The 25,412-nt window shown below is 45.4% G+C and overlaps 1 protein-coding gene and 1 long non-coding RNA gene across 3 annotated transcripts in view; one reads left to right on the forward strand and one right to left on the reverse strand.

Moving 5' to 3' along the window:
- The window catches only part of ME3 (malic enzyme 3), a 293,266-nt gene that overhangs the window by 108,182 nt on the left and 159,672 nt on the right, over positions 1-25,412 (forward strand). The window lies entirely within an intron of this gene.
- LOC111091497 lies at positions 20,030-21,287 on the reverse strand. Its single transcript, XR_005375533.1, has 2 exons — positions 20,788-21,287; positions 20,030-20,184 (listed from the first exon to the last, which is right to left on the reverse strand). It is a non-coding gene; the product is annotated as an uncharacterized LOC111091497 (long non-coding RNA).

Below are 25,412 nucleotides of genomic sequence, written 5' to 3' on the forward strand. Positions count from 1 at the left end.
CACGTCCAAGGATGCCAAGGATTCTCTCTGGCTCTCTGTTCTGCTTTTGAAATGTTAGCTTCGTCCTCAGGCTCCAGCCCATGGAGTCTTTCATCTCAATGCTGGCATAATCTATTTCCTTTTCTCACACCACAACTGTGCAAGAATAGAAAGACACTTGCTTTGGGTAGAGAAGGATACTTTCCCTGAAGCCTCAGAAAGAGATTCCTTCCATCTCATCAACTCTGATTGAATTCTCTTCCTATTCTCGAACCAATTATAACTTAAGCCAGCCAGGGCTCACCCCTGGAATTCAAGATAAAGTTTAAAGTAGGGCCACTCCAAATGGTTTAGAGTAAGGGGATGTGGCTTCTCCCCAGCAAATCTATACACTGTCATCAGACAAAGAAGGAACTGGCACTGGAAAGCAGAACAATAAATTCCCAGCACAGACTCCAGTCTTTTTGACAATATTTGCCTTAGCAGTACTGGCATATTATCAATCAGCACCTACTGCTTTGTAAATAGTTACAAATAAATAAATAAATAATAAATAAATAAATAAATAAATAAATAAATAAATAAATAATAAAGTGCTTGAATGTCTTCTTTTTTAGTCCTAGGTTTATGGCTCCCTAAAAGTACTCTTCCCTTGTGCCCGATATGCTTTTTTCCACCTAAATAATATCAATAGGCTGTTGTCCATAAATCTAGGTAACCTGACCCTTTCATAATGTTCAAGGATTTTTGCTTATCCCTGAAGTCAATTGATGCTGGTGTGGGGTGAGGAGGGCATCTGGGGTGATGCAGAGAGGGAGCCTGCAGACATTCTCCTCCCCTTGGGGAGGGCAGGAGGAGGAGCAGTGGGGAGAGCAGCAGTGCAGGGAGCTGCTGCCAACAACCTTCACTTCCCTCTGGAGTGTCCCTCTCTTCCTGTCCCGCTGACCTCCAGCACTCTGAGAGTCTCCAGGGAGGGCTTGAAGCTTGGCACTTTCCATCGGCCAGATGGGGAGACTTGCTGAGTTAAACAGAACAACTGGGGTTATCACTGAGAAAATAAGAGAAAGGCAACTTGGAAGGGAACTGCACTTAGTGGGCAGATCTGTGGGTGGGCTTTTTTCTGCTAGACTGTGAGCTTCTCCAGGGCAAGGGCTGAGTTTCTTGCATTGGTGGTTGGCATAGGATAGTTCCTGAAGGATCTAGCAAGGCCATGAATGTGAAAATTAACATTACATTCTTGGAATGTGTTTACTAGATTCTTTTTAATTTTAATTTTTAACTTTATTTTTTTTTTTAACTGGCATGTAGTTGACGTACAGTATATTAGTCTCAGGTGTGGTTGCTGCCAGAGGTGTGGGAGGTAGGGAAGTGGTGAAATAGGTGAGGGAAATAAAGAAGTGCAAACTTCCAGTTATGAAATAAATAAGTCACGGGGAGGTAAAGTATAGCATAGGGAATGTGTTCACTAGACTTGTATTCCACTTTGAGTATTCTTTCATGATGTTTTTGAAAATTTTTAATTTAAATTCAATTTATTTAACATATACTGTATTATTAGTTTCAGAGGTAGAATTTAGTGATTCATTAGTTGTATATAACACCCAGCGCTCATTACATCATGTGCCCTCCTTAATGCCCATTACCCAGTAACCCCTCCCCCAACCCCTCCCTTCCTGCAACCCTCAGTTTGTTCCCTAGAGTTAAGAGTCTCTTATGGTTTGCATCCCTCTCTGTTTTCATCTTATTTTATTTTTTCCCTTCCCCTGTGTTCATCTATTTTGTTTCTTAAATTCCAAATGAGTGAAATCATACGGTATTTGTCTCTGACTTATTTCACTTCATAATACTCTCTAGTATTATGTCATTGCAAATGGCAAGATTTCATTCTTTTTGATGGATGAGTAATATTCCATTATAGTGTGTGTGTGTGTGTGTGTGTGTGTGTACACACATGCACCTCTTCTTTATCCATTCATCTGTCAATGGACATCTGGGCATCCCACTTTAGATGGGTCAGGAGAGGTGTTTAAGGAGCTAGAAGGCAGAGTGTTAAAAGGTGGAATTCTCCTGGAGTAGAGGAGCTGCTGAACAAGCCAAGCATCACTGCTGTTCTATAATGACTGGGTCTGGTTCTGACTCTGTCGTAATCTTGCCATGTGATCTGTGATGAGTGCAGGAGCCCCTCTGTCCACGTCACACCACTGCTGTGAGGATCTTAGGAGATGCCTGTGAAATCATTTTGAAAACTGCATCATGTAGACGCTTCCCGGAGTTGGGGCTGGAGTGGCCCTTAGAGAAGACCTAGTCTGGCAGTTTTCAGATTATAGGTCACAAATTGTGGGACATGAGGTTAGCTTAGAGGGTCTAACCAGTTTTTTAATTTAAAAAATGGGTTAGGATAGAATTTAAAAACTGCAAAAGTAGTGTGTCACCATGTGAAATACCAATTTTCACTGTGGATTTGTGTGAAAAGAAAAAGCTTTTGAAAATCATTGTTCTCATTCAACACCTCAGTTTCAGATGAAGGGACAGGCTGAGAAAGTCAAGTAACCCCACAGAGACTGTCAATGCTTGCAGAATTGGGCAGAAGCAGCCTGCCTCCTGATCTTCAGGCCAGCAAACAGCGACGATGTTTCCCATTTACATCTGCTGTGGCTGACGTAGACATCCTCCTAATAATGACGAGATTGGGATGAGATGATTCTGAGTTCCCTGCAGGAGTCTGTATTTTCTAAGTGATGAGAATGCACCAGCACATCAATTTCTATTTCCTTTTTCCCTTTCTTCTCAGATTTACATAGGACCTTTTCTATTATCCATGTTGACTGTGGCAACAGAGCAGATCTTTGATTACGTATTATAAGGTACCAGCCATATTTTACTGACATTACATAGGCAACTTCAACCCCATTTTTTGGGGGGGCTATCTTCATAGGCAGGTATCATCCCCATTCTATTCAGGTAGCAAGTGGACCTTCAAAACATTTCTAGCCTCAACTTACCTATATAGCCTTTTTTTGGGAAAGGCTGTCCTATTCCCAGCTTCCAAAACAAGGCTTGAGTTCCCCCCCACCGCAATTTGTCTTATCGCTCTGTTTGTTTCCTTTTGGCCCTGAGCACCCTGTTCTGAGGGCTGGTTGCTGTATCTTCCACACTAGACTCTCAGCACCTAGCAGACAGACTGTTTCGACACCTGATATTCCCTCTGTCTGACTTGAGATGTTCAATGAATATTTGCTCTTTAAATGACCTCAATCGAGTCATGACCTCTTTGCTCTCAACTTTATCAATCTTAGTGCCACTCCTTTACAGTTAGCCTGATGCTCTCATTGTCTAGAGAAATGCCCAGCAATGGCCTGTTTGGAGGAAATATACCTCCCCAGACTTAAGGGCATTTTACTGAAGAAGTAAAAGGATTATCTTTTCAAAATACAGCAACGTCCTCCTTTGACCCACATGCCAACAATCATCTTTGCCATAAACTTCCACCACTGTTCCACCACCTGCTTTTCTGCAATTTTTTCTCTTGAGCTTGGTAGTCAGGGAAAGAATGAATGAGAAGGGTGCTTGGTGATTGTGCATGATTATGCGCCAGTGCTTTTCATGCAGTGGGGCCTCAGAGCTGCAGGGCCCTGTGAATGACCACCTTCCCGTGTGGACCTAGGGCATGTAAGTTACTGAGCGCACAAAGGTCCAGTGGCCAGTGCTGCCACATTGGCCGCACACCTGAGGTGGCACAGGTTTCAGTTCCATCTCTTCTGTAATTCAGTGGTTAGTCATTAGATTGTCACATAGCGGGGATTTGCCTTTGGTTAAAGTATATGTTTTTATTTGGTGTTTTTATTTGGTTTTTATTTATGTTTTTTTTTTTTTTTATGATAGTCACAGAGAGAGAGAGGCAGAGACACAGGCAGAGGGAGAAGCAGGCTCCATGCACCGGGAGCCCGACGTGGGATTGATCCTGCTTGCTTTGCATGAGGGGAGTCTATCCCATGCTTGGCTCATCCATCAAGCAGGAGATGGTGGCTGAGTGGTACGGAGATTTAGAAGTTTGTTGGGGATGCTACTTTCTGCCCCCAAAGCAGACAGCATAATATGTCTTCGTGAGACCTCTGCTTCAGACAGGATGTTGAATTAGGCCCCCCTGACTGACAGAGAAGCAGTGGGTTACTAAGTCAATACTATTTCCACAAGCAGCAGTTCACTCTCTGCTGAAGCCTCTTGTACAATGACTTAGGGCATTGAAGCTCAAATATTGTTGCAGTATTTTAAGAACAAACAAACAGAGGCAGGTTAAAATTAGATCCTACCTTGTTGAATACTATTCTGGTTTCATTAGATGGATAGCACTTGGTGTTAGGGCTTTGTGCTTGGAATGGCTAACAACTTGTATTGGTGTAGGCAGCTGTAATGAAGCAAACCAATGCAGAGGCTTAAACAAGATAGAAGTGTGTTTCTTTCTTATCAACAGTTCTGGGTAGACAATTGCAGGTCGATGTGTGGCTTTGTTTTGTTGCTCTCCATCCTCAGTATGCATCTTAACATTTCATGGCCCAAGATGACTGCTCTAGCTTCTGCCATCAATTCCTCACAGAAGCCAGAGGGAAGGGTAAATGCCTTGTAAGGGCACAGTTTGAACATTGCAGATACTATTTCCACTCATGGTCAACTGGCCAGCACTTGGTTACAGGCTACAGCTAGCTGCAAGAGAACCTGGGCAATGTAATCTCTAGCCAGGGATCCATATGTGCAGCTAAAATTTCTATACCATTAAGGAAAGAGACAGTGGATATTGGGGAAACTTCCACAAAATGCTTATCTGAAACTTTAACTTTTTTTACTGTCAATTTTACCCCAAACTGTAGGACCCATCTATTTCTCTACATCCATGCTACCACCAGCCCTGTTCACTCCATCATCTATCTCATGTGTAGATTTTGCAGGAGCCTCATTGGTCTACCCCCCTTCCAGTTGTCTTACTTCTGATTCTCCTAACCACATCTTGGGAGGCTAAAACCTTGCACACATCCTCAGCCACTCTGTTCCTTCAGATCCCATACCCAGTCCACCAAATAGTTCTGTCACTATTTTTGGACTAGGTCTGGCATCCAGCCTCTGCTCACCATGGGTCCCACCCGGACCTAAGCCACCAACAGTCCTTGGCTGGATACCTGCTGCTGCCTCCTAGCTGCTGTCCTTGCATCCACCTGAGCTCCTCTTGTTTATTCTGCATACAACAGCCAATGTGATTCTTTTTTAAACAGTTTGATCATCTCACTCTTCTGCTCACACCCCGCAAAGTCAAAGTCCTTAGAACGCCTTGCTTGGTTTGACCTTCTCCAACCTCGTCTTTGCTACACCTCAGCATCACTCGCTGCCCTCACCTGGCCTCCTCCCTGTTCCTTACACATTTGAAGCATGCGCCTACCTCAAGTCTTTACACTGGCTGTTTCCCCTTCCTTGAGCACAGGTACCTCAATAGCCACATGGTTAACTCCCTCACTTTCTTCAAGGCTTCACCCTTTCTCAGCGAGACCCACCAGATGCATTTATGAATGTCCTTCAATTTTCTTGGTCCTCCTTCATGTGGTATAATTTCCCCCGAGTATGTGATACTTTCTAATGTACTATCTAATTACCTTACTAAATGTATCTCCTGTTTATTGTTTGTGTTTCCCCACTGTAAAGTAGGCTTCATTTGGGCAGGCATTTTTGTCTTATTTGTTCATTGATGTATCCAAGGTATGCAGAACAGTGCCTGGCCTATGTTTGGTGCTCAGTAAACAGTTATGGAATGAGCGAGTCATTCAGAGACATGTCTGCTAGGCTCCTTCCTCTCATTCCTTCACCTCCCTTTTCACCAAAGCCCCCCATCTTTCATCCTGATGCCTCTCCTCCCCTCAGGGCCTCCCTCTGTAGTGTTGATATGCCCACGATCACCTCTACCTGGATTGTAGATTACTAGGGCAAGTAAATAACATTCAGACTAACTTTTGGAAGTTGACCCATCTCTGCCACATCTCTGCATTCTTATTCTGTGGAAACCCAGTAAAACAGTCTTCTTTCAAGGTTTGCCTGCATGTCATTAGTTATCTTCTAGAGGCAATATGTTGAGTTTCATGTAATAAAATGTTAACACAGGAATGCTGCCACCTGTTCTAAAAATGATTGTAAATAGTAATATCTAGATCATGGAAATAGTGACACTGGAGGGCACATCCCATACAGAAATACATGTTGTCTGGCTTAGACTTGGGCCAGCTGGCGTCTAAGGCAGTCTCACTCTGAGCTGTCAATATGGAGTGTCTGTGGATCCTTTTTTGGGCTCATCCCCATTTCCAGTTTCTCTTGATCCTCTTGGACTTTTGTAGGCTCTGGGGTTCTGGCTTTATTTTACTTTGAATTTTTCTCATTTCCACCAAAGGTTTCTTTTACCATCTACTCTCTTCTTTCCGAATGCCAGTTCTGTAGTGAGAAGGGAGAAAAAGGCCTTTCATTCGTATGGCCATCGCAAAGGGATCAGTAATGTGCTGTACCTTTGTTTGCAAAGACATGGACTTATAGTCCACTTCCAAACCTTCACTTTGATGTGTACAAAGTACATTGGGAAATCCTTTGGGGTGGTGTCTGACTGCCTCTCTGATGCAGAGCACAAAAGATGCTCTATGACGGTGTGATGAAAATCTGAGGAATATCCTACTGTTGGGGTGCTGAGGTCAGCGGTTAAAAGCACGCATTCATTCTGTACCCAAATGGTTGCCTGGCAGCCTGATTACAGCACAGTTCTGACCAAAAGGACACAGTAAATACCCAGTCATTTGAGGAGAGGGATTTTTTGATGGAAAGATCCTCAGCTTTGAGGAACTTGAATAAGAGAAAATCAAAGCTCCATTTGCTTTTAAAGGTTTTATTGAAAGCTAGAGGGACTATAGAATTGAATTGAATGATTAGCAACTTGAGAATTTTTTTTTTTTAAGCATTTTGTCTGGATTCTGCACTGTTGTTGGGTAGTAGATCTACATGAAGCCCGTAGCACAATTGGTCCTGAAACATACTCCCCCAAGGTGTGGAACTCTGGAGGGGGCAGGCTCAGCTAGTTCCTTTGTTTTGTTTTGCCCTTTCAGAAAACAGAAGGAGGGAGTCACCCTTGAGTTACTGAGGTGTTCCATGACTTTCCCAACAGGAGAAAGGAAGCCAAGTGCCTTCATGTCTAAAGTGGAACTTGGTCTCCACTCACAGTAGACAGTCTCTGTTCCCTCTTTCTCTGGTTTCTGAAGGGGGTGTTGAGTTTTCCAAGCCAGATACCTACGATACCAAATCTCCTTCCCTAGTGGAATGCTTTGTGGGGGGAATTCAAGTAATATGAGCTAGCACTTTTTTTTTTTTTTTAAGACATACAATGTGCCCAGAATTGTTTCAAGCAATTTCTATGCATTAACTCATTTCATATCATACCACAACGTTCTGAATTACACTGCTATATTACAGATGAGGAAACTGAGGCACAAGGAGGTTAGTTAGGTTAGCTAACTTGCCCAAGGTAATGCAGGTTATAGTGGCAGAGCTGGATCTTGAACCCAGGCCATCTGGTCGTAGGTCCACATCTTCCCCTACTATGACGCACAGACACTTCCAGGCTGCAAGTGCCCTCTCACTTGACACTGGTGCATGTAATCTGATGCTCCTGTTGTGGGCTTTTGATGGACTGCTGTCACTTCCATTGGCTCTGTTAGGTCAGACCCAGAGAGTTGGAGAGAACTTTAAGGATCACTAGATACCTTCTCTTCACCCTTTAAATGTGTGCAATTCTCCCAAGACTCATTTGTTCATCAAATTTATTCGATTGACATTTGCTCATGATTTATTATTTTTTAGGCAGTGGAAACCCAGTGGTCAATACAACACTTCTTTTGCCTTCAAGGAGCCTATGGTGTCAGAGGGGTGCTGGTGGAACCAGTTAGTAAGCAGGTAGAGCCATTCAGTAGGTCAGTGTAATGAGAGGCACATAGGGACTAGTGCTCCCCAGGGCCGCCTCTGCCATACTGCTTTCCTTAAAATGCCACATAGAAGTGGCTCATTCATTCTTTACACCCCTTTGGCACTTAGCTTATGTAGTCACGGCTCTTTTCCACATTTGGTCTCAGTATACATTTATAGTATTCATGAGTGTCTCCATCTTGATGTCATCTTCAGAGCCAGGACCACGTTTGAGGCATTGCATGGCCGGCTGCTACGATGGCTTCTTCGTAGTGTACCCTCTGGAGCACTTGGTTCCATGAATCACTTTTACCTTCCCTCTTGGACAGATCAGAAACCACTATGGTGAAGACTGATAATATATAACTCCATCTCTTCTAAAAAGATGGTGACAATAGAAATTATATTCTGATTCTCCATGGAAGATTTTGAAAGCTATGAGAAATCTTTTATTCTGGTCATAAAAGTCTCAGGAATCCATTGCTTTAAGAGAGTCTTCTGCTACGATTCTCTGTCAGATGCACTTCATCTAAAGAACAGCACCTTTGTGGTGAGATTATTTATTCTTGTCCTTGAGACTGCTTTAATGACATTAGCTTTAGGCCTGCTGTAACTAACAACAGCTTAAAGGGTTTTGGAGGTTGAAGGAAAGTAGTCAGTTCAAATCAATTGTGTGTGGCCTCCCAGGGGCATGGCCTGTGACCAGGTTGTACACAGCAGAGCACACCGGCTATGATCTAGGGATTCGGAGTCAGAAAAACCCAAGGTTCCAGTGCCAGCTCTGTCATTCACTAGATTTGGGACCTTGGAAGGCTACTTAATTTCTCGAAGCCTCAGGTTTTCATCGGGGAATAGACATGGTAATAAAATATACCTACTTCAGAAGGTGCTCTAATGATGAAATAATGTATGTCAAGCACATTGTAAGTACTTGGTTAATTCTCAGTCAGTCCATGTCTCTGAAGCCTCTGCTCCATTCCTAACACAAGGCATCACACTGTAGGGTGTGGACCTGCCCTTTTAGAGCATCCAGTCCCAAGGAGAAGGGATGATCAAGAGATCCAAACCATTTTCCATCGGCATGGATACATCCAGTTTTGGCAGAGGTTTGATAAGAGGGGAATGAGTCAGGGAGGAGGCACGTTGGGTGGAGACTTTATGATAATTTCCCTTTACTTGATGGAGCTTAGGCTGGATGATCTAGATGTTTGTCCAAAAGAAACTTGAATAAAAATGTCTGTAGCAGCAGAAAACTCAAGGGTCCATTTGAAGAGCTGATACTTACGGAAGTTGAAACTAGGGTCGAAGGGAGTGGCCACTGTCATCCCATGCAGGAATCTCGAGATTTTGTCCCAACATTTTGGCACATTCTAACCAAGGATTCAAAAACTGACTTTCAAAAACAAATCCAAATTTAACTGATCTGTTTATCTGCCAGTCTGTGTATCATGTCTCTTTCTGTCTATCACTATAGCACTCCCAGTCTCATGAGATTATGGTACCAAGACAGCAAGACAAGAGAATGTTGGCTAGGGGAGTTGAACATAAAAGTTAAAATGTTGCTTCGAATCTGGATAAATTGGGCATGGTGCAGTTCACCGAGCTGGCAGCCAGACTGGGCAGGCAATGTCAGAGGGTCCTATAGTCCACATACACTCTGCTGTGGGTGATTAATAAATACTTGCATAAAAAATATTTTAAATGAGCATCCTCCTTCTGTTAGACTCAGGATGAGCATTTCTCGAAAGATTATTAATAGGTCATCTTGTCCAGCCTTCCCTCTTTGAGCAGATAAGATCCTAACACGTCACCATAATTTTACAGGTAAGTCTTCAGAGGCCCAGATGCCCTGCCCACAAAGTGACTGGGGAGGGTGACTCTGGCCCTTGTTGGATGGTGTCCATCCCTTAGGTTTGCTGCCTTTGAAAGGTAGCACTTTGCCTGCCCTCCTAAAATAGTACCTAAATCAGCCTCTTCAACTTACGTGGTGTACCTTCGAGTCTCTCCATGGAAAGGAGATGCTTTAATATTAAACATCGTCATATGTTGCAAATCTAACCATCTGTTTACACAGCTCCTGCTGTCATTCCTCTGGTGTCCATTTCTGAAGACTAGACTTGCTCTGGACTCCCACCTTCATTTCAGATTTTGTGTTTTTCACTGCAGGAACATGATTGTGAAGACAAAGCATTTGACAGAAAGCTTACCCTCATATTGTGCTCTCCCTTCTTATCTCTTTTATTTTTGGTCTTTGCCACCCTGTGATTATTTGTTTTGACTAGTAAAATCTTTTCAGGCTTCAGGACAGTGAATAGCAATGTTGTTGCCACCTGATAAGGCAGGCACAGATATAGATGGTGTGGAAAAAAACCTATTAACAGCCATTTTTAGAAACAGGCTTTGAAATCCGCCCATCAGAGCTGAAAGATTTCCACTGTTGCCACACTCCAGAAGCTGGCAGCAGCTTCTCCTCCCATATCAGGAGCCTCAGGAGCTGCCTGGCTATGCCTGTGGGAGATGATGGCATGGGTGCAGGTCGGGCTGCCTGCCAGGGGGCGATGGGAGGGAGGGCCTGCCGAGCAGAGGGACAGTCTTGCCTCCAGGAACCAGCCTGGGCTGGAGGCTTAAGCATCCTCAGCTGTTCCTTTGCTGACCTTCTAACAGTCCACTGGACATTGAGTCAGCTGCCTCCTCTGGGACTCATAATTGTTAGAATATCAATATTAGAAATAATAACAATAAACACTTACGTAATGCCTACTCTGCCAGGAACTCCTTTAGATGCTTTGCATATATTATTGCCAAGCAGGGAAGAAATTGTGAAGAAGGTAAACTTTTCGTGTAGCTCTCTAATGAGAAAGATCACAAGGAAACAAAAGTATACAGGCGGTTATTAGTGGTAGAGATGAAATGAACAGGGTACAGTATGAGGAAACAACAGAGGGTTGACTTCAGTGAAGGGATAATATTTGAGAAGGTATCCAAGAGAGAGGAGGCAGTCGGAGGGGAAACCAGGGTAAGAGTGTTTTGGCAGAGGGCACAGCACTTGCAGAGTCTAGAGTCAGCAAGCAGCTTGGCCTGGCAGGTTCTGAGCACTGACAACATGCACTCCAGTGGGATTGTGATGAGTAAGAGCAGAGATTGGGGGGGGGGGGTTGCCTAAAATCAGGGTGGAGAGGCCTTGGGGGCCAGAGCATGCAGGGCCATGAAGTCTGTGTGCCAAGTTTCGTTCCCTGTACAGCAGGACACTCTTCAATGGTTCTTTTTTTTTTTTTTTTATAAATTTTTATTTATTTATGATAGTCACACAGAGAGAGAGAGGCAGAGACACAGGCAGAGGGAGAAGCAGGCTCCATGCACGGGGAGCCCTGACGTGGGATTCGATCCCAGGTCTCCAGGATCGCGCCGTGGGCCAAAGGCAGGCGCCAAACCGCTGTGCCACCCAGAGATCCCCTCTTCAATGGTTCTAAGCAAGGAAGTGATATGATTGGATTTATGTTAATGAAAGCTTTCTCTGTGGAGAACAGGTTGGAGGGCCAGAGTAGAAGCAGGAAGACCAGTCGGGGCTATCGAAGCAGTGGGAGCTAAGAAAGATGGGGCTGGCACATGGGGGGTGGCAGGGCACAGGAGAGAAGTGGCTGGATTGGAAATTGAGTTTGTAGGTGCAATGGATGGGACATGACCCTGTGTTCTTCTCCATCAGCTTCTCCAGGACTCGATCCTGCCCTTTCTCCTGGCATGCCACCTACCCTCCATGCAGCTACTACCACTGTTTATTGCATTACCTCCTATCCTTCCTCAGCATGCCTCGTGGTAATAAGGAAATAGAAGGTTGATATTTTACCTTTGGAGCTTATGAGGTGCTTCCTGGTGGGTCATCTCTTTGGATTCCCACAAAAACCTTCTAAGGCAGGCATTTGTTTTATAGGGGGGAGACCAGGGCACAGAGAACCCAAGTGAGTTGCCCATGGCCTCTCAGACAATGAAGGGCAGCAATGAAGGGATCAGTCTAGATCCTCTGAGACTGTTCACCGGTTTATTAAAAACAAACAAACAAACAAAAAACACCTATTGAGCACCTTTTGTGTTCCAGGCACTGTGTTGGGTTTGAAAAATAATGAGCTGACTCCGTCGTGATCCTTGCACTCAAGGAACTGAGAGTTCAGAGGAAGAAACAGACTTGTGGACTCATAAATGTAATGCAGTATAGTAGGTTTTATTAAAATATGTTATTAGTAAGTGTCCAAGTAATTTTTACCTTGGTAGGGAGAAAGAAGGGTGAAGTTTCATAAAATGGATGACTTTTCATCCTTATATTAGATTACATAAATAATGTGTTACATGAAGTAAAAAGGGAAATCTGCTCTGACCTCTCTCCTGAGGTAACTACTTAATTTTTCCTGGTGTCTCAGTGCGAATATCTAAAAAATATTCTAATCTAAAAGCATATCTAAAAGATAATGCCTATAAATAGGGATGCCTGGTGGACACGGAGAGGGAACAGTGTCCCAAGAAACTATGGCAAAATGGCAGCGTGGCATGTGAAGAAGTGCAGGTGATTCTGAAGGACAGAGTGTGTGGGGTGTTGAGGCCGGAGAGCAAGGCAGAGGTCAGCCATGGATGGAGGTCTGGGGCTGCTCCTTGCCTGTCTGAAGAGTTTGACCTTAGTTCTGAAGGGAAGGGGACACTGGAATGTGACACTGTGGGATTCGAGCCGTAGGCAGATCACTGGTGACAGGGAGGGCACAAGAGCAGAGTTAGGGAGACTAGTTAAGAAGGAATTCATTCCCAGATGGGAGAATAGGAGAGTCTGATAGGGTGATGGTGAGGTGGCCACAGATGTGAGATATGCCAAGGAAGCAGAAGACTGGATCCATTCCAGAATTCCTTGAGTTCCATAATAGCAGTAGGAGTCCAAGATTTATTGTTAGTATCCCAGAAAAACAAATGGAAACTTAATATTTATCCATCATGAATTTACATAGCTTAATCAGAATATTATAGTCCTTTGTCTTTGCCTAGAATTAAACAGAGTAAAACTATTAATACTAGTTATCTTATACCAGGATCAGAAATTCTGCTTGGCTTAAACGTTGTATGTCTTAAGAGTTGGAAAATTATTCCAAGTACAAGATTTCTCAAAACATGAAATTCTTTAAGGAGTACTTTGGCACCGGGGAAAACGTGAGGAATTACTGACTTGGGCTTGCTTTATTTTAAGTGTTGTGTTCTGAATATTGGTGTGACTGGCCTTTATCTAACTAACCATCCTTGCTCTGATTCTGTTCTCACAAGGCAATATTTTGGTTATAATCTTATCTCCCAAAGTGGAGAGAAGATACTGACTTGCTGAGAACATTGTCACCTTAGCTGGCATTTTTATCATTACAGTTAATCCCATGCAGTAACTGGCATCGCTGCCCTCCCCCTACAACAAAGACTAGGCGAGACTCTATTTTAATACCTACAGGAGTTTTTAATAGGTATTTAATACCTATAGGAGGGCCTTCTTTTTTCTTCCATGTTTTCCTTCAGTCCCCTGGAAAAACAACAACTCCCTACATTGAAAGTGGAAAGAATATTCATAGTTTGGAAAGTGTATTTTCTAGATGAGAATTTCCTTCCTCTGTTTTGTTTTTGTTTTTGTTTGTTTTTGAGAAGACTTAGGTGGAATAGAAATAAGGATTTGAGGTCATGCAATATGAACCTTTCACAAATTTGGCCCTCCCTGGGGAAAATGTTGTCACATTCTCCATTGGAATGAATTTTAGCTTGTCTTTCCCTTTGCTGAGTCCTTGGTTTGTCTTTATGGACCATGATTCCTGGAGAAGGAAAATAGAAAGTCAGAAGTTTATAGGAATGATTTTTTTTTTTTTTTGGTCTAATTCCACCCAGCATCAGTCACTTGTCTAGGTAGAAAGCTATTTAAAGATTTTTAAGGAGGTGAAGTTTTAGAAGAAGCAGCACGGATACCACAGCGAACCAACTCTTGTTTTTCCTACATTCTTTGGTGTCATCTGGGCAAAGCCATCTGTCACATGCTATGACTGTAAGCTCGAAACTATGAACATCATAGAAAGTCCAATGATGAAAACAAGCTTTCCAGAATGAAAATTCCTGGGAGGCTAATGGTCTTACAGTTCTCGCAAAATTGTAAAAGATCTTTGGTTTTACACCATGGGTTCTCCAGACTTTGATCTTGAGCAACTCACTGGGTAGTATCACTGCAGTGGCTGTCTTTAATTCACTTCCTCTTCAAAGGGGTGAATTTTTATAATGGGGCCTAACACTGTAAACATTTCATAATATTGTAGCTTCAAAGAAGGAAGGCTGTAAACACATTTGCATCCACTTAGCTGATGGTTTATAGATCTGAGGGACTCTTAGTTCTCTGCGTTCCACAGGGGAAGCATTCATTTCATTAGTTTTGCCTCTGAAGTGGAGTTCCCATCAACCCACTCAGAGAGGAAGTGCTACATTAGCATCTTTGGTAGAACAATGCCTTCTGATGTACTTTTCTTGGGTGTTTGTGTTATAATTCTATTTCTGCCTTAAACCGTTTTGTTAATTTTACTGTTGCTTTCTTGTTTTCCATACAAAGTAAGACTTTTCTCCTCCTTTCTCCTTCTTTCCTTGGTGTCAGGACATGGTATTCAGCTCATTAGAGTTGCCTAAGGGTTACTAAAAATTATACTTAATTTAGATACATATTTGTTCATTCTCTTGAGATGTACTAACATGCCTTTCATTAACCTCGGTGAAACAGAGATCAGGTTATGTGTGCCTGATTGACTTTCCGAATGTTGAGCATGATGGTGTTAGCCTCTGGGAGTCAGAAATCCTCTCTTCCCCATTTCTTCCCTTCAGAACTAAGTGCTCAAGTGTGGAGGCCCTTATCCTGGAGGTGAGATCCTAAGGCTGAGGTGAAAGGGAGGGATGTATCCCCAAGTATCAGCAGGAGAGACATCAAACCAGGAAGGAGAGAAAAGAACCCAAGTGAGGAGGTGGGCCAGTGGTAGAGGCCAAGGAGAATTGAGTCGTGGGTCTTGTTGAAGACCATAATTGAAGGAAGAATATGACAGACAGGAAGAGAAGTGAAGAGAGAAAAATGAGGATCGAGGTCCCTGATAGTTGAGGTGGGAGAGTTCAAGGTTGGAATGAGTGACTGCTGGCTGCCTCTGAAGCATTACCATTTTGGTGAGTCTGGGAACCTCTGAAGAGATGAGGCAGCTTCTTAAGAAAGCCAGATGGGGCTGGATGGCTGCAGAGGGCCCAGTGAGTGGGTGCAGGAAGCCTGAGGTCCCAGGAGGTGTCCTTTGAGCACATGGTAGTCACAGGCTAACACTGTTGCCCCAGTACTGGGCTCACAGCCACTTACCCCTGCGTACCATGGCAGTTGTCCTGCACAACTGCAGCTTGAAGGATGTCAGCCCTCCCCACCCCCCAAGGTTCAAGAAATAAGACCCAGAGGCCCTCTAGTTTTGGGAAATCCCATACTCTCTTTGGTTTCCATACCATGGTTGCCTTTAGTACCAGAAGCTAATATGCTCTGTGGAGCTCCGCCAAGCCTGAATTCCCCAGTTGCAGGAGCCAGTGTACCAGAGCTGTCCTTGCAAGAGTCTTGTCTAAGCACCAGAAGGCTGTCCCTCAGTCTTGTTTTTGTTGTCTCTTCTTCCATTAGCAAGGACCTCTCAAATTGTTATCATTTCACTGTACCCCCTTCTTACTAGTAAGGGAATGGTAGAAACTAGGGCAGAAAGCTATAGGGGGCTGTGGTTTGACCTTGAGGCCAAAGGTCAGTTCTGGCCTCACATCCACTCTCTCTGCCCAGTGGTAGATGTTCAGATCACACACCCAGAGGTGGGGTCTGACTCCATCAGGTCCACTTACCTGCTTCTCCTCCACCTCCACTAACCCACCTGCCTCCCATCACCCACCAGCACCCAATGTGATCAAAGGACTGTATTGCCACTCTCTGCCCATCGTGGAGACTTTGAATCACATGACTCTTAGAGCAAAGCTGTGTTTATAGCTTAATTTGAAAGAATATTCACATTTCTTTCACCTTGAGGTTCATGCTTTAATGTGGAGCTTCGTTCTCGTGCCCTTGAGTGTTTTAGGCAGTAGAAAATAGAGGGGATTTCTGTGCAAGACATCACTGAGATCAGCATGACAGAGTTTACAAGTTCTTTTTTTCCTTTGAGGAAAGATCAGCTTTGAGTCCAGACACAATAGAAAGCTCAAGTCTAGGATTCTAGGATTTGAACACCACACAAGGGTGTCCTCCGTGTCCTTCTTACGGAAGTCACCATTTACATCCAGGATACGGGAGCTTAGATGTATGCTTGTGTCCCAGCAGGGTTTGATTATGGCAACATGTGGAGAAGATGTTTATCCTTGGGACAAATATTTGGGTGGGAGGTTTATGTTTCAAGACACTGAGCGATGATTGTAAATTAAACCATTTTGCTGTGATTTAATCATTTCTTACTCATTCTCTTGTAGGCTCATGTGGAAGATTATGTACTTGGGGAAGACTCAGGTCATGCCTTCCCATTGAGTAGATCTGCTAGAGGAAAAGGCATTGTTCCCTCCCCAGCTCCTTTTTAGACTTAAATGAGAATAGAAATCTCATTATTAAAAAAACAAATACAAGAATAACAAACGTTTGTGGGAAAGCACTGACTCCTGAGACAGGAAACCTCAGGCCGAAACAGCAAGGTGAATGCTGGTTAGGGGGAGAAATGCCCCAAGCTGTGAACCCGAGTATCTAAGCGGCTGTGGGGCCTGGGGACATGATCCACACCCAGCTCCAGCTTCTGTTTCTGGAAGTCAGGAATTGATTGCTTCCAAGGCTCCTTCCAAGCTGACATTCTGTAGAGATAGGAAAGGGCACCATGAGGGTGACTTCCTCAGGAGCTTTCCAGCCAGCTGGGGAGGCAGAGCCATTCACATCTCCGTGAGGAGGTAAGCAGTGGAGAGCAATAGGAGGAACTCAGGCTTTAGAGTTTGTAGAGGGACATGGGCTTGTATCCTGCCCTTGCCTTGTGTGATCTTAGATAGGCTACTTGATCTTTCTCTCCCCAAATTTCCTTTCTGCAAGCCGAAGCTAATAATTCCAACCTTCTAAGATCATTTTCAGCATTAAAAAAGAGGTAATGTAAATCTAAAGTGCAAGCTTGCTTACCCAGCATCTGATGCATGGTAGGTACCCAGTGTATGCTAGTTAGCTCCTTTACCCTTTTACTAATGTTGACATCATATTACATGTAAGAGTTCGAGAAATTTGAAAGATAATGTATCATCCACCCACACCCCGCACTCCACAGGAGCTTCCACCTTCTTTCCAACAGGAGCTTTTCATTTTAACAAAGTGGATACTGCCTATTACCTTCAGTGCATGCTGTGGGTTGTGATTTTTTTCTCTGCATTTGTTTATAAAAATCAGTAGTAAATGCTGATTTCTCTTTCCTTGGTAGCTGTAATTACCGTGTTCCCTGAAAGGTCTGATTGCAGAAACGAGTGCAGCTGTGGTGTTCTCCATCTGCACTGCCCAGCTGTGCTGTGTGTGTGTGTGTGTGTGTGTGTGTGTGTGTCCAGCCCCACACACGCTCCTGGTACTCCATCATTCGGAAGGAGGTTTCCAGTACCACAGCCTCACAGGCAGGACTGAATCACCTCAGACCTTGGGCTTGAGATTAGTCTGGAAGTGAAAGCCATTTGGGCTGACCACTGAGGGGAAGTAAGAGGATGTGAGGGGTCTAGCAAGTAATCCCTGGGGAGGCAGAGCCAGGCCTCTGTGGTAACAAAAAGCCAGGTGTGATTCATGCCAAGGTGTGTCAGTGAAAGCAGAACCTGCTGTGTGTGTGTGTGTGCATGCACATGCACACATAGTTCAGGATCTCATCTTTTCTCACCTCTGTGTGTCTGTGGCTTCCTTCATTGCCTCTTCTCCAGTTTCTCCTGCCTTCAGTCCAGATTCTACTTTGGCCTCCACCAGATGAGATTTTTGAAACACGGACACTCCCCTTCTTAAAACTTCCTGTGGTTTCTCCTGCTCCCCGATACTGCAGAGTTCCAACTCCGAGGCACAGTGTCCAAGGAGGGGCCTCACAGTCTCCCCTCCTCACCTCCCATCCTCAGTGTGCGCCCTGTGCCTGCCCACACCAGCCTCGCTGATGTTCTCACATGCACACCAGGCCACCAGGCTGTCTGTCCTTCAGGTCTTGGTGCCTGCCGGTCACTTGCCCCTCTTTGTTCTGACAGCCCCAGTGTTACGTCCTCTGGAAATCCTGCCTGCCCACTCCAGACCAAACACAGGCTTTACCCTGAGTGTCTGTGTGGCACTTACCACACTCCTGTGATGATTTAGTTACTGTCTTACCCACGGGGATGGGGGTCCCCCCCCAGATAGTGACTGTTCCATTGGTGTTAGTGGCTCCAGGAGCCTGCCTTGGTGCATCACACACGTAGCTGATACTTTCCAGTATTTGTTGGCTGATGAGCTCATGAGTCCATGTGCTAAATGTGTATGTGGAGACATTAGCTGTGGGTGAGACCCAGTCAGTGTTGGTCTTGAAACCCTTTGGGGATTCTGGATACAGACCTCTCTAATGCTTTGCTTATCTCAGATTCCATTTTATACTTCTTTTATTCCTTGTGAAGATGCAAGAATAGTGGTGGGCAAATGGCAAATTCTTGCCACACACATCGTTAGCTTCTCATTTCCTTCATGGATCCACTCCCATGGCCTCATGGCATCTGAAAACCTAAATGTTAGACCTCATGCTGCTGCTTGCCAGCTGCTCTGTAACTATAAGCAAGGCACTTAAGATGAAATAGTCACTACATTTTTAGGGGACACTGCAGCATGCCTTTCTCTTTCAAACCCCACAACACCCTTTGAGGCAGTTTTTTATTAAGTCATTTTGGGTTTTTTTTTTTTTTTTTTGGATCAAGAGAGTGAGAATTGGAAAAGTTAAGTCACTTGCCAAAGACTACATACAAAGCAAACAAAAGTACATGCTGTTCTGATTCCCAAAGTTGTACATGTTCTGCACGACTGCTTTATCCCTCTCCAAATCTCAGTTTCCCCATCTGTTGCCACCCTGGCTGTTGGGGGAGTGAGGAAGGACTGGTGGCTATGCAGGTGCTCTGCAGGTGGCACATGTCTGCTGGTGTGGGGGGTGTTGTCACCGTGGGCTCTCGTTCACACAATGGTCCTCCTGAACCAGTACTGGCTGCGGTGCTCAAGCACTGCTCAGCCACCACTCTCCAATCCAGACCATGACCTTGATCCCTCCTCTTTCTGACTGTTTCTCAAAGAGATAAATACCATAATACCAGAATCAGGCCCATTTTATAGGTGAGAAAAACTGAGGCACAGAGAGTATAATAGGTGTCACTAAGGCCTCACAGGGAATTAAACCTAGAAAGTCTGAGGCCAGACCTCCCAACACCTAACCACGCCACAGAACGGCCTCCTGTTCTCTCATCCTTCAGAAGCATCAGGCTTCTGCAAGGGCCCATAGAGGCTTCCCCTCTGTGACCCTAATGGCTGGTAAATGGTCTCTGCCCCCTCTGCCTGACACGGTGGGAACTTTAGCTCTGAGCCTTCCTGAGACATGGGGACTTGGTTAAACAAAGGAGCCCCAGAAGAGCCTGGAAGGGAAGTAAGCAAGTCAAAAGATTAGAGTTCCGGGGCACCTGAGTGGCTCAGTGGTTGAGCGTCTGCCTTCGGATCACGGCGTGATCCCAGGGTCCTGGGATCGAGTCCCACATCGGACTCCCTGCATGGAGCCTGCTTCTCCCTCTCTGCCTCTCTCTCTTTGGTTCTCATGAGTAAATAAATAAATAGCATTTTTAAAAGAAAAAATAAAAAAGATCAGAGTTCCAATCCTGCCTCTGCTCTTTAACTAGCTTGCACTGCTCCCTTGACTTCTGTGAGTCTGTTTCTTTATCTATGAAATGAGGTTAACACCACTGAGTTGTTCTAGGAAATGGCATAGGTTCTCTGAAATTTATAAAGCTCTGTCTTAGCTTGGGCTGCCCTAACAAAACACCATAGACTTAGTGGCTTAACCAACAGACATTTTATTTTTTGTAGTCCTGGAGGCTGAAAGTCTGAGATCAGGAGCATGGCCAGGCTCTGGTGAGGGCTATCTTCCTGGCTTGCAGACAGTAGCCTTCTCGCTGTGTGCTCACACCGCCTTTCCTATGCGCATGCACCTGTGAAGAGGAGAGCTCTGGAGTCTCTTCCTCCCAGCATGAGAGCCCCACCCTCACCACTTTATCTTAACCTCATTACCTGCCAAAGGCCCACCCCCCAGTGGCACTAGGGACTAGGTTTCAACATACGGATTCAAGGAGGGAGCACAAATATTCAGCAACCCTCAACCCTCAATGTTTATCATTGTGATGTTAATAAGGAGAAGGAAAGGGACCCTACAACAAGTCACCAAGACCTTCTAGTTTGGGGGACATACTGAGGGCACCTGCAAAGCTTTCATGCCTCAAGTCCATGGCAGTTCCTAAATTTTTAATAGTGCCTGGTGACATCCAGAATGGAGCAAAGATAGTCTCACCCTTGAGGAACTGCCATGGAGAGGTCTGTCTCCATTAATTCGCATTGTTCCTTAGCATTGGTTAGAGTTTCAGTTTGTCCCTGGGGAACCAGCCAAGGCTAGTGTTCAAAAGGACCTGCCAAAAAGTTACCCAGAAAGACAACAACGGACGCACACACTGCTATCTTTGACTTTTTTTTAAACCGAGAAAACAAACACGCAAAACCCACAACCATTTTCCCAGCCCGTAAGTGCGACTCTCTCTTACCTGAGCCTTCGTGCATAGTAAACAGTGCCTCAGGTATGGAACTAAAATGCTGCCAGCACCCTTTGTTGCTTGGACAATTTTCTTTAGGATACACAGGTCATCTATTTCAAGCCAAAAGCTACAGCTTTTCTGAGACAGGTGAGCAGTGGATCCGATTGTGAGCGAGAACGCTGGGAAGTCGGGTGTTTAAGGTGCCCTTCGGGAGGTCACACCACCTGCCGGTTAGCCCACGCTACCAGCTGACCAGATGTCCCAGCAGAATGCAGGTGCAGAACCTCGTGGCTGCTCAGGCTGCTGGGGGCTTAAGAGTAAGCTCAGCAGGGGTGAACGTGGCTCACACACACACAGAGGCTGTGGTCCCCACAGCCCCTGGTTCTTTGGGAAGAAGGATTTTTTTTTTGGGGGGGGGGAGATATAAATCAGGGCCTCCACCTCTGCCTGACCAGGTAGAGATGTCCCTGAACACCTGTCTCAAGTCTCCCACCTTCTTCCTCTCTCTTCCTCCTCCTTTCCTTTCTCATGCCCCAAATGGCTGTGTGTTGGAATGGAAGAAGAGGGGTATATTTTGGGTAGGAATTGGGGACTGAATTAATGGAACATATCAGGGTCAATGGAGAATAAGTGCAAGAAGGAAATTCTGGCTTCTTGTCCTTGCTCCCATCTGGACTCCAAAGGCAGCGTGGTAGCAGAGTGGGCACAGTGCTATGAGCTGGTGGCCCTGCTCTCATGTCAGCTCACCTGCTAAAGGTGGGCCAGTCATTTAACTGCTCTGAGTCCCGGGGGTCTCCATCTAGATGGTGAGATGTAACCTTACAGCATCACCATGATGACCCAGTGAGATAGCAAATGTAAAATGCCTTACGAAAGGCATAGAGTACTATTTATGTTAACACTTGCATTAACTGTAACATTAACTACCTGTCATAGCACTTTCTGTGTGCCAAGTACTGAACTAAGTACTATATATTCACTTTTTAAAAATATATTTTGTGTCTCCTAATAACTTTCGGAAGTAGGTGCTATTACTATGCCCATTTTACAGAATTTGTAACTGAGGCACAGAATCAAGAAACTTGCTCAGGATCACAGAGCAAGTGAGTGACGAAGCTGGGATTCAAATCAGAGCATACTAGCTCCAAACTCTGTGCTCTTAACCACACTTCTGTAAACATTAGCTCCAGTCTTGCAAGAAGAAAGATGCGTGGGTCCCGATAGAGTAGATGTTGTCTGCACTATTCCATGGCTTCCCCTCGTCCAGGGGCCTCAGTCCCCTCTACTGGGAGCCACCATCCTTTGTGCGGCCCACCTTGCCTGCCACCTCTCTGGGTCTGCTCCATCTCCAAGATTCTAAAACTGTCCCAGATGAATCCACCTTCCTACCTATTCCACCAGATACTCAGGGCAGGTGCCTCTAGGCTGTTGAATTCTTCTATGCCTTCTCCTCACCCTCATACGACTCCTGTCCTGAAGTCCTATTGATTCTTCCTTCCCAGAGTGTCTCTCACTTTTGGATTCCTGGTGCCAAGTCTCACTGCATGCTGCCTTTCTGTCACAGTGTCCTTTTGACTGCTTGCTGCTCTGCTCTGGCTTCAGTTGACCACACGTCCTGCCTCAAGACAGCTTCCAAGGGCTTTGCTCTGCCCTGTACTGACTTGTTTGGAAAGACTCAGCTACTGCTGCCTGACAACTAGAACCCAACCTGCTTCGCCTGTTGCTTAAGATCTCCTATGTTGAGACCTCTCCAAACTGGCTCTCCCCATTACTTCCCTTCACACATACTGCTGTCCAGGAAAACACAACTCTTCCTTCTTCCTGAAAGTGCCTTGATTTTCCTGTCTCTTTGCCTTTGCTCCAGCCATTCCACCACTGGAAAGGACCTCCCCAGACCACAACCGCCCCACCTTCATTTGCGCCAAAGAAACCCTAATGCCCATAGCAGATACTTCTTTTTAAAAATTAATTAATTAATTAATTTGAGAGAGAGAGTGAGAGAGAGAGAGAGCAGGGGAGGGCGAGAGGAGCAGAGGGAGAGAATCTAAACCCGACACCCCACTGAGCATGGAGTTTGATGCAGGGCTCAATTTCATGACCCTGAGATCATAACCTTAGCCAAAATCAAAAGTTGGTTGCTTAACCAACTGAGCCACCCAGGGTGCCCCCATGCAGATACTTGTTTATGAACATTTTCATGATGCTCTTGTCCTCCTCAGAGTCCTTGTCGCACTGTTCTGTTGCCCTCTGGCCTGGGGAGAACAAACATTTGGATTTCAGATCAACCTGGATTTATATCCCAGGTATCTGGACAGACACATTCCTCTCCCTCACTTCCACCTCTCCCATAGCAATGGAGTCCCAATGTCCTGTCTGGTTCCCTTTTACTTCTCTTATTCTATTTCTCCTCTCTACCCTTATTTTCTAGTTACTTAATGTAGACGGTAGAACATAACATTTAACAAGAAGGGCTCTAGAACCAGCATAACATGAGTTTGAATTCTGACTTTGCCTCCCTTAACTATGTGACTCTGGACAAATCATCTAAGTGTGTTTTGTTCAGGCTCATAATCTATAAAATGGGGCTAGCAGTAGTACCCCTCATGTCATCGTTAATGGAAACGAAGTGGGCTAATGCCATAAAGCTTTCGGCACTGTATCTGGTTCACAGTAAGTAACTAAATGTCCATCTGTCCTTGGTCACATCTCTCCTGTGTGTCAACAAGTTGACTGGAAACCATAAAGCCACTTTATACTTTGCAAAGAGGAGTTGCTGTAGCCAAAGATTAAGAAACCAAACCCCCAGCCAGGCCACACAGTGCTCAGTGGTGACTCAGTGGTCACTACTGGAATGCATATTGGAGACCCACAGCATTTTTCTGTGGGAACCCTCAACATCCTGACTCCACGTCCCTGGGTGCTGTGGCTCGTGTGGTGCTGGGGAGGAGTGTGACTAAGAGAGCCATTTGGCTGTGGTGACTGACTCATGAATGAGGGGGTTGAGCGATGGGGATTCGGAAAGCCCACGCCCCTCTGTGTGTTTCCTGTCAGTACAAGCCCTGTGCCATGGCCTGGGGCTCCCATGGAGGGGTATGTGTAAGTACACCACACCATGGGTCTCCCTGAAGGAAACCACCTGCCTGGACCACCACTCACACCTCCTGTGGCCACCCAAGGCCCTGGGAGGGCAGTTCTGTCCATGGTCTCCTCAGCAGCCCCCTTCCCGGTGGGTCAGCAGGTTGTCACAGAGAATCGAAGCCTACAGGGCTGGGAAGAGCCTTGGGAATGGGGCACAGGGGAGCTCCCTATTTTGCAATTATGAAGACTGATGTCCCACAGGAAGCAGGATAGTTAGCAGTGCAGTCAGGATTGGAACCTGAGAACTGGTTCCCAAGCCTGTGCTCTTTCTGGGAAACCCTGTTCAAGTGGAAGAATGAATCCATTTGGCGGTGGAGCGAATGAATGAATCCGCTTGTGAAGTGCAGGCAGAATCACGTCCTGGTGAGCAAGCCCCAGGTACACAGCTTAGCAGAGCCCGAGCTACCTGGCTCTACCCAGCTGTCTGCTTTTGCTTCTTCGCTCCTCTGTTTACAGCTCTGTCCCCAGCAAGCTGTGAGGCCCTGGTGAAGCAGCCCTGCCAGAAAGAGGCTCTACTCAGGCTGCACAATCTGCCCCCAGCCTCTCTCGAACACACTTCCATTAGTTACCCCCTCCATATTACCATGACCTTGGCATCAGGCCCACTGTGGGGCTGTGGACAAAGTGCTTAGCCGCCGGGAGCCTCCGTTCCTTCTTCTGCAATCTTCTGCGCTAAATTAAATGGATGTTTGTATCCAGTCCTGAGAACAGTGTCTGGCGTAGAGTAGGCATATACTGTGCAGTGCCTATTATTTATTGTTACCTATTAGTTTTAAGACCTTCTCTCAGATTGTTTTTATTATGCCACTGGTTCCAGATGCCTCAGGATCGCCTGAGGAGCCCTGTAGACGACACAGCCTGATTTAGTAGGTCTGGAATGGGGTTGGGAATGTTCTTTCACGTTCGTCAAAGATATTCTGATGTGTGTTTGGATTTGGGAACACAGAGCCCCCACCTTGCCCGTTATTTTCCTATCACGAGGGTTGCTCTAGATCTTTCACATTTCTTCATTCTCTACAAAGTAAAGGCAGTTTTATGGGTGGGCTGGACTTAGCTTTGGAAAATTCTGACTGAGGCCTCTAATTTGTATCCAACTTAATGAGCTATGTCCCACCAAGACTCAGACGTGCAGAGAGGGGGAGCCCCATCCTCTCAGGAGGCTGGAGAGCACAGGGGTTGAAAACACCGGGCTTCAGGATTGGAAATCCCTGTGTTTGAATCCAAGGTGTGTCATTTGCTGGCTGTGGGACCTTCAGCAAGTTTCCTTATCTCCCCAGGCAAGCTGCAGGACCCCCATATTCTAAGTGTTTATTACACATTTTGTTCTCCTTGTGATCCAGTACATAGCACCTGCCCCCATGCCCCCTGTTCTGTAGTCTCTTGGCACCCCTACACAGTGATCTGGGCTCGTGGGTGACCTTGCCAGTGCATCGTCTCCAGTGTCTTTTCCATTCACACCCTTCCTGCCAGCCTTGCCTGCCCCTTCCCAGGGTCTA

Source organism: Canis lupus, chromosome 21 (genome assembly GCF_011100685.1).
Source record: "Canis lupus familiaris isolate Mischka breed German Shepherd chromosome 21, alternate assembly UU_Cfam_GSD_1.0, whole genome shotgun sequence".
Classification (NCBI taxonomy): Eukaryota; Metazoa; Chordata; class Mammalia; order Carnivora; family Canidae; genus Canis; species Canis lupus.